The sequence below is a fragment of the Phalangium opilio genome, unplaced genomic scaffold, assembly GCF_054372755.1.
Source record: "Phalangium opilio isolate 3A_F unplaced genomic scaffold, DU_Popi_V2 ptg000013l_1, whole genome shotgun sequence".
Lineage (NCBI taxonomy): Eukaryota > Metazoa > Arthropoda > Arachnida > Opiliones > Phalangiidae > Phalangium > Phalangium opilio.
The window spans coordinates 1,254,010-1,264,052 of NW_028324148.1; the positions used below are offsets into that span (position 1 = coordinate 1,254,010).

General features: G+C 36.8%; 1 long non-coding RNA gene across 3 annotated transcripts; it reads right to left on the reverse strand.

The window, feature by feature from the left end:
• Positions 1 to 295: 295 nt before the first annotated feature.
• Positions 296 to 2,078, reverse strand: LOC149705426 (uncharacterized). 3 transcript variants are annotated; one of them, XR_016379802.1, is made up of 4 exons: positions 1,851 to 1,887; positions 1,755 to 1,777; positions 1,503 to 1,683; positions 296 to 1,432 (listed from the first exon to the last, which is right to left on the reverse strand). It is a non-coding gene; the product is annotated as an uncharacterized LOC149705426 (long non-coding RNA). The 3 variants fall into 3 exon arrangements; XR_016379793.1 differs by having other exon boundaries at positions 1,755 to 2,078; XR_016379803.1 differs by having other exon boundaries at positions 296 to 1,449; positions 1,755 to 2,078.
• Positions 2,079 to 10,043: the final 7,965 nt, after the last annotated feature.

Here is a 10,043-nt window from a genome sequence, read left to right on the forward strand (position 1 = left end):
ATTTCTACTGATATTTCAAATTCAGAAGAATCAGAGTCATCGTTTTGAGTCTTTCAGATGACTGGCTTGGACTTATGTTGCTGGTATTTGGTTTTCGTTGTAGCAGTGTAAAGAGGGATAAGGGAATTGAGATGGATTGCAAATGATGATGGGCGACCCAATGTACATCGCGCACGCCCCCACCCTTCGGTAGGCGATTGCTAAGTGCTGCCGGGTAGCGCCATTTTATTTGTAAGAGAGCTAGCTTCTAATTTTAAGATAGAGGGGGCGCCCTTTACAATTTCATCCAGTACGAGTGAACGACCCTACCTAACTGCTGAGGATGCTGGGAGGACTACGGTGCCGTAGGTGGGGGTACACAGGCAACGCTATAGGTATGGGGGTTTCCAACACAAGGTGTAAAGAAAGAGAATATAGGGAAGGAATGGAAAGAGGGGAAAATGTTGTTGCTGTTTTCTACCGCGCATCTTCAATGCGCAGTACCGAGGCATTTCCGTTTGAGACATCGTAGGTGGCGCGACTGAGCCGGAAACTCCCTCGTACCACTAGTATAATTTAGGGGCAACAATGTAATTTAGCCTTGTGGAGTGGGGGATCTTCTACTCCTCCCCTATATTCTCTTTGGTGTAACTGAGACAAAGTTTCTTCCTGCAAGCATAGCCCACTCGATCCGCGCTCATGGACGCAAGCTGCTCGCGCTATATAATAATATTTGACCACGTCGTCTGCTAAACTTAGGAATTGGACAATTAAACTTTTTGAGTTAATGTCTGGACTCTGGTTACCCTAGCATTTTCTTAGTGGTCCCGTGGTTTTATTTTTAAACTGGTCATTTGCCCTGTATCATTATTGTGTAAGAGACAGCCTGGCAGCCCCGTATTTGTTTACCCTGCCCATAGCCCACTAGATCACGCGTAACACTACGCAAGATGCAGAGCAGCGTCCGTGAGCATGGATCGAGTGGGCTATGCCCTGCCTGGCCAATTCAGCTGACTTAGGTGAAATATTTATTACTTCTATGCGACTTAATTCTAGACATTCTTGAACGAATCATCTTGTGAAAATTTTATAAGACAGGCTTCTGGCGCTGGGTTTTTTCCGAGCCAAATTTGCTTTTTAAATTTAAAAAAAAAATTAATTTCAACCGTTTTTCCTCTCTTCAGAAATTACTAATGATAGTGTGTTACATATTTATCCAAAATTTATATTAATTAACACACTGTACATCCCTTTAATTTGTAATTTCGCGCTTGGAAGAGGCTGAATTAAAAATATTGATTTGATGACAGGAATTAGTGATAGTGTGATTGAATCTATCATTTATTTTGCCAGCAAAAAACGTATCTTCGTAGCGGTAACCGTTGTCTAGAAACCAGGGAATGAACCCTTCTGCGTAGTTTGAATTAATCTACTTTACACATCAAAAATGTATCTAATTTAAACAAAAACCTTTATTCTAAATTATAGCGGTTATAAATAGTAATTAAAAACGTAACTGTTACCTAATAAAAATGATTGCAAGAGCCGGGATAAGAAACTGGTTTGTCAGCAGGGTTTAGTGATCGTGTGATTTAATCTATCATTTATTTTACCACTAATTTAAACAAACAAAATGATCTGCGCAGTGGTTACCGTTGACCGCATGCACCAGATATAATCTCTGTAGCGTTTATCGTTGGTAATCTGGCCATTGTTTATTGTTTTCTTAGGTAACGTTAGAATGTGCGCAAAATAATTAATAATTCAATTGTTACCTAGTACAAATGATTGGAAGGACCTGAATTAAAAATATTGGTTGATTTGGTGACAGGGTTTAGTGATAGTGTGATTGAATCTATCATTTATTTTACCAGTAAAAAACGTATCTTCGTAGCGGTAACCGTTGCCAGACGGCACCAGTCGAGAAACCAGGGAACGAACCCTTGTGCGTAGTTTGCATTGAATTACTATAAACAACAAAAATTGATTTAATTTAAACAAATTACCTAATTATCGGCTATCGTTGGCCAATGGCACCAGGTGAAACACCTTAAAACGAACGCAACACGGCCAATTGGTCTCTAGTCTACAATAGTACAATCAGCCCGTCTTGAACTTTTGACAGAGGCTTAGTGAAATCAGTGAATTTAAAAATTATCGGCTAAATCTTAACTTTAAATTCTTTTGTATTAAATTATAATGAAGTTTAAATTACGAGAATAAAATAAAATTGGGACTAATTAACCCCTTCTTTTAGATGAAAAGTGAAAAGAATTCGCCTTAAGCTCGCCCATAAACAGAGCGGACGACGCATTTAGTAAACAAAAAACTTCGCTCTATTAGCGGTAAAACAGCGTAAGTCCAACAGTACGTTTCTCTATGATTTTAGCTAGGATTATACCACGTAAGTCCAACAGAATAAAAGGTCGTAAGTTTAAGTATGTGCTTAAAAGTACAAAAAGTAATACTTATTAGAGAGTTTAAGCATCCCCTAAACGCGTACGTGTAGCTACCTTCCACAGTGCATTAGACCAATGCATTGTCAAAGGTGGCTACACGTACGCGTATAGGGGATGCTTAAACTCTCTAATATTAATTGTTTTCAATAAAACTTCGAAAGGCACCAGAAAAATGTTCAACCTTTCATTTAAAACCATTTTCAGACCTATCGAAAAAAAAGTCTTCAAAAAATGGTCGAGACCATTTGGCTATCACAGCAAACATTTCCCATGTTATTCCTATGGGAAAATTTCCCTTTTTTGCCAAAATGTCTGAATTTTTTTATGGAAATGAAAACCACCCTTAGCAACTTTATTTTCTATAATAAAAACTAATGGAGGGATCTCTTTGAAATTTTAACCACATATTAAGGGTCCGAATTTTAGTTCAGTGGAATTTTTTCAAAGCAGTAACCATGATAGGAAAAAGTTACATCGAATCAAAAAACCTCCCTTATACATTAAACGCAGTATGAGGTCTTATCTAAGAGAGCAACCGCTCTCTCAGAATAAGACATACCTTGTTTAATACTCTTGTTACTTTTGAAAAAAAAAACAAAGAACAACCAGATCGTAAAGTGATTTTGGTTGAACGAAATTCATGTTTTCAGAAGAAACTCGCGATATCTAACAGTGCCTCTCGAATGAACGTTACTGTTTTTAAAGTTTTAAAATCAATTAAATTAGTACCTGACACGTAATAGGATATAATTTATATTCGTTGTTGAAGTCTTTCATAAAACTTTTACACTTAAAGTCAGAAATCAAGAACTACGCAACTCGCCGCCATGGATAGTAGGAAAACCACTATTGGATGGAAACCTTCTAAAGAACTTGGAGGGAGGGTGGTAGAGGGGTGGAGAAAATGTCTTCACCACCAGTTAGCGCCACTTTCAAAAAGTCTAACTTTTAATCTCAAACTTCAAATTAAATATGGGTTAAATTAATTGAAATATGTATATTTTTATAATCCTTGACAGACATTCTATCTATTTTAACACCCGAGTTTCCAATTCTTCGCTATTGATAAACTGGATTCTATCCCTTTAATACACCATTGGTAGCCGGATGTCAACTTAATTCACCATTGGTAGGCGGGCGATAACTTAATAAAATAAGATAGGGTACTGTCACGTTTCAACGACCATAATTCTCTGGTTTTAAAGCAATAAAACACTCTCGTTTGAACGCCAAAATGTTCTTATTTGAACGCCTAAAACACTCTACTTTATTTTGAATACTAAAACAATCCCATTTCAACACTAAAACGACCCTGTCTGAACGTTTCATTAGCGCAAGGCGGTTATTCAAAATTGAATGAGATAAAGATTCATTAAAGAATGGTAATATATAAGCAATTCAAAAATGAATGCTTATGGTTAGTTTTGAACGCGAAAACCATCGTTGTTCTAATTTGAATGTTTCTGGACAAATCTGAATTCGTCAATAGAGGCTTGTTCAAAATTAAACGGTCGCCATCATTTTTGTACGCCAAAAGCACTTTTATTATCCATGCCTTAAATAGCTCCAGTATCGCGCTAAATCGCCAAATGAACGAATCATGTTGTAAGCACGCTTGCGAGAATTCTAAACTCGCACCACGTGGTCATAAAAGCCTTGGCTAATTCTAAGAATAAACTACTATCGTTACGTAGTTACTGTTTTATTCATACTTTTATTAAACTAAATGATAATTAAATACCGACTAGTATTTAGTACAACTTAAAGAACTAATAATAGTTATTGATAATGATGAAGTCCAATACAAAGGTCAAAGTCCTTCGCTCGAGCGAACTACTACATCTTAGTAGTGAAGAAAGCCTAACTTAATAATGATAAGCAGTCGACCCTTTTATTGTACGGGAAAGGTCAAAGGTAACACAGGGTGTTAATCCTCTATATTAACCTTACACCCCTGGAGTAGAAACTCAGGAGGTCTATAAACTAATACGGAAGGTTACATCCCCCCAGACGACAAGATTACACTTCATTGGCAAAATTTTAAATACAAAAATTATAGAAAATTTTAACATAAAATAATACTAACTTTAAATAATGTAACAGATAATTAAAAGATTCCAGTTAACTATCGTACTAGATTAATCATTTAAAAGTTTTAATTAAATTGGTGAAAGCAGGAACTATGGCAACGGTTGGCTCGTCCTAGCTTTCTCGTCCTCGCAGGTTACGCTTCCTGAATGATGCTAGTCAGATCATTCTGTTGAGCTTGAGGAAGTCTCCGCAGGTTGGTGTTCGCGATCACCTTCCGTTGTAGAACTTGACTCAAGATCGTCTGCCGTAGGCGTTGATTGCTGACTGTAGTTTCTTCTCCCATTGAGATAAGCAAAGTTGTAAAACTTGCTTTTGAAGAGTTGAGTTGAATAACGTGATCGTAGTGAATTGTTGTAAAGGAAGGTTTGACCTCCTCAATAGTGCTTATACCGGTAGACCTAATCCGCAAGTCACTACCCTAACTTTACTTCTAACAATTAATTACTACTAACTATGATCACACCAAGGCTTAGCATAGCCAAAGGAAAATTAAAATAGACTAGGACCCGTCGTATACTGGCAAGTTCCCCATTTATGTAACCACGCTTGCGAGAATTCAAAACTCGCCCCACGTGGCCATAAAAGCTTTGGCTAATACTAAGAATAAACTACTATCTTTACGTAGTTACTGTTTTAATCATACTTTTATTAAATTAAATAATAATTAAATGATGATTAAATACCGACTAGTATTTAGTACAACTTAAAGAACTAATAATAGTTACTGATAATGATGAAGTCCAATACAAGGGTCAAATCCCTTCGCTCGAGCGAACTACATCTTAGTAGTGAAGAAAGACTGACTTAATAATGATAAGCAGTCGACCCTTTTATTGTACTGGAAAGGTCAAAGGTAACACAGGGTGTTAATCCTCTATAATAACCTTACACCCCTGGAGTAGAAACTCAGGAGGTCCCTAAACTAATACGGAAGGTTACAATGTGTTCCACCGGGCCATCTAGCTACAACATCAGTGATTCTTGTTTCGTTATCACAAATCTACCACACAAAACATGTTATTAGCTCTGTATAATGTTAAGAAAGCGAATATGAATATATTAATATTAACATGCGTGCAATCAATGGCCCCCAGCACGTCAGGGAAAAAGCATCTTCGCCTGTATGATTCCTGCAATAACCAGATATCATTAGTTATGTAAAACCCCATGTGTGTACAGGAAATATTGTACAACCTTGACTGCAGCTACTTCAACATCACCAATAGGAAACCGTATACAACCTCTTATTCTTAAGATAATTGCATTAGTAACTCTATTAATGGCTCTACTGTCGGATGGTTGGCTCATCCCATGCTCGTAAAGACTTGCAAGGACATGTTGAAACGTCCCAGAACCATAAAAAAGTAACGTAACAAGCACTTCGTCTTCCACAGACAATGTGAAATTGTTTCGCGTAGCATATGTTTCTAACTACGGCCGTAACACTTCGCAAAGCTCACGAACTTTACACTTCGTTAAACGATATCGGTGCACAAACTCAGCATCCGGCACATCAAAGGCACGACCTTCCCTAATACGACGATATATCTCACGCTCTTCTTCAAGAACTGCAGCAATAAATAAGTACCTATGCATTCCAGCCATAGAGAGCTTTCGGTTGGAGGAGGGGCTGAGTTTCGTGACATAATTTACGCTGCCATATTGGTGGGTTTTAAAGGCTGGTGAAGAGGAAAAACCGTAAAAGTTCCCAATCTGAAAGTCAAAGAAAAAACATGTCTATCCGGGGTCATTTCCCTAAAAGAAACCAACAGGAAAAAGTTTCAAAGAAAACCCTACTTCAAAAACACAAACAAACAAGTCACGCAAATCCAGATTTTCCTATTACATAGGTGTGGTTGCTGGATATCTTATTTTCGTAGTACAATACCCGTGTTTTCTAATATAGTAAAGTAATATACGAGGGTGACCATTTCTAAGTAACTAAGAGGGAAAGACACGGGCGTTGGGCTTTTTGGCACCTGCGCTGTAGTCTTTTTGTATCATGAGAGTGCACAGAGACGGCAATGTGTTCCCTACCCGCCATTTTACTTCGAAAAGGTCTATTGAATTAACGGTTTGTGTATATAGTTCCAGGAATACATAGATTTATTACTTGGAATCTTTAAGAGGCCATTTTATGGGCCTATGTGCTTGATTGAAAGGGGAGGAGGTGTAGAAATCGTCACCGTTGACGTCATGCATAATTTATCTGATCTTAAAAACCACGTGACATTGACTTATTTTGCGATTTGCGCCGCGACTCCCGCGATCTCTGCGCGCTGAACCCGAATGTAAAGAAGATTAGGTTTTTCTTTTCAAAGTAAAATCCGATTATTTTATTTGAGATTTTTCTACATATTTTAAGCTAAAATAGGATTACCAATGAGGATTTTTACTAAGCATGGGCGAATACTCGAGTAACACGAATAACTCGATCGAATATCGAGACGAATAACCGTCTCGATATTCGATAAGCCCCATTTCGGGTATTCGAACGAATATCGAATAGTGAATTTTACTATTCGGGCCTACTATTCGTTAAATATTCGACTAACTATTCGTTAAATATTCGATTAACTATTCGAGAAAACAAAAATATTAACCCTAAAAATGTTTTAAAAAAGTAATGGCTGTTACACTTTTTAATGTATAAGTTTCTATGGGAAAATAGGCCTGAAGTGCTACTACTCTATAGCGCATCTAAATTCTAAATATAATTTAAATTGATTTTAATTGATTTTAATTAATCCTTCTATTTCTGACTATTCGATAACTATTCGATAAGGGCAATTTTAAGTTAAGCCTAATTATTCGATATTCGGTTCCCAAACAACTATTCGTCTCGGTATTCGATAAGAAAATTTTTCACTATTCGATATTCGTCTCGACAGTCAAAAACTGGTATTCGCCCATGCTTAATTTTTACTGCTATATTTCCTAAAAAACACACTTTTTCTCCTACAAAATCATAATTCATATTTTCTATAAGGAATTAGAATTTTTGGCTGAGCTCCCTGGTGTTGCCTTGGGCCCCAGCCCCCCTGGGAAAAATAATGCTCGGCGCCCCTTATTTGAAGTGAAATCAAATATTTCGAGTGGATCCATATATTTGGACAAAAAAAAGAGTACAAGTGAATTCAAATATTTAATAAAATTTGAAGTGAAATCAAATATTTCGAGTGGATCCAAATATTTCTACAAAAAAGAGTTCAAGTTAATTCAAATATTTAATATAATTTGAAATGAAATCAAATATTTCGAGTGAATCCAAATATTTCGAGTGGATCCAAATATTTCGAGTGAATCCAAATATTTCAAGTGGATCCAAATATTTCGAGGGAGTTCAAATATTTCGAGTGAATACAAATATTTCGAGTGGATTCAAATATTTCGAGTGAATCCAAATATTTCGAGTGGATCCAAATATTTCGAGGGAGTTCAAATATTTCGAGTGAATCCAAATATTTCTATTGAATCCAAATAATTCGAGTGAATCCAAATATTTCGAGTGGATCCAAATATTTCGAGTGGATCCAAATATTTCGAGTGAATCCAAATATTTCGAGTGAATCCAAATATTTCGAGTGAATCCAAATATTTCGAGTGAATCCAAATATTTCGAGTGAATTCAAATATTCTGAGTGAATTCAAATGTTTCGAGTGAATCCAAATATTTCGACAAAAAAAGAGTACAAGTGAATTCAAATATTTAATATAATTTGAAGTGAAATCAAATATTTCGAGTGAATTCTAACATTCAATATAATTTGAAGTGAATTCAAATATTAATGCACAGATATAAATACACAAAGGATAAAATGAATGAAAGTCAATTAATTTAAAGGAAAATCAGAGACCCAGGCATCTAGCAAAAATTTCGAAATTAAAGACCGAAACTGAAAAATCGATGATAGAACAGCGTCTGATCTGAGGTTTTCAGGTAACGCGTTCCAAACACTGGCGCTTCTGTAGAAGAATGAATTCTTCAAGGCAAGGCTTCGCGCATATTTCATTGAGAACGTCGGAACGGCATGTCTCTGATTCAAGGTCATAAATTCGTGTAGGCGGAAGGTAGGTGAAGTGGCCAAGCGGACAAGTGTAACCAAATCGCAAACATCACGACGAACGGACAGTGGCAAAAGATGTAAGGTGCGCAGCCTGTCTACATACGGTATATGATTGATTTTATGCGGTTTGGGAGCATTAGAATGAAGCTTGTGAAACGCCGTTGAACACCTTCTAAGGTAGAAATATCTTTCTTCAGGTAAGGATTCCAAACCGGGGATGCAAACTCCAAAACAGGTAGACACTTCGAGCTGTAGAGGGTTAGGGACGCCCTGGAGTAGCCAGTCGTTCTACGAATTAATCCAAACAAACGTTTGGCACGGTTAGCAGAAATGGCGACATGAGAAGCCCAGCATAGGTCGCAGCTGACCCGGACTCCTAGTAGGCGCATGAAGACAACACGTGTCATTGGAGTGTCGTTGATCCGATAGGAAACGTCATCTAGATATTTTCTTCTTGTCAGAACCATGAAATTACATTTCCGGATATTAAGGGAAATGTTGTTGGCAACACACCATTTATAAACTCGATCGATATTTTCCTGCAAAGAAAAGAATTGCACAAGGCGTACTTCTAGCAAGGAGGATGTAAACAACTATACATCCTCCTTGCTCGTATCAGGCACAGCAGAGGCTGAAGCAGGGTACCACTGAATCGTTTTGTCATGATTTTGGGACCAGCGTCGATTTGAGAGAATGAGAAGGAGGGGGTCGGATTTTGTGAACTCGTGACGGAAAAATATATTTAACCTGATTTCAGACCTATCTAATCTCTTGTTTTAAAATGGATTTCAAGCTTTAATTCACGCTAATTATAAACAAGAAAAGCACGGACAATGATAATTGAGCACTTTCAAATACAATAAACTATTAAAATTAGTTAAAAGAGCAACTATTTATAGCCGTTCAAAGTTGAAAATCTTCAATTAGACAGTGTATGTGTTAATTATATTTCAATGAGTCATAATGGCTTTTATACCAGGAATCCTCTACAAATTAATTACAAACAAGGAAAAGTGAAACCAAAATTAGGCGAACATTGCTGCACTCTAATATTAAATCTTGAACATCTTAGTCATCTAGGCAATCAAACCTTAGAAAACTGAAAAATGACATTTGATTGTTTCGTAACATTCAATGGCAACTTGAAAGTTAAAAATCTTGCTTAATATTTTTGTTGTCGAAATTTGGCTTGCATCATTAAATTAAAGGAGGGTGCAAAAGTCGCTGAAGTCAGTGTTTTATTATTCGCTTATAGTTTCCTGGCATACTTTAAGAATTTGAGCCACGTCTTACTCTTCTGTTCTAGGAGAAGGTGCCATACAGGTTATTGTAGACCCGCGTATTTTATAATGGGGCCAGTAGAAATGTTTCTACATGCTAACTAATTTCTGTGGGCCTCTATCGTTACCGTTCTTAAATATAAGAAAATGTTCCTCAACATGACGCC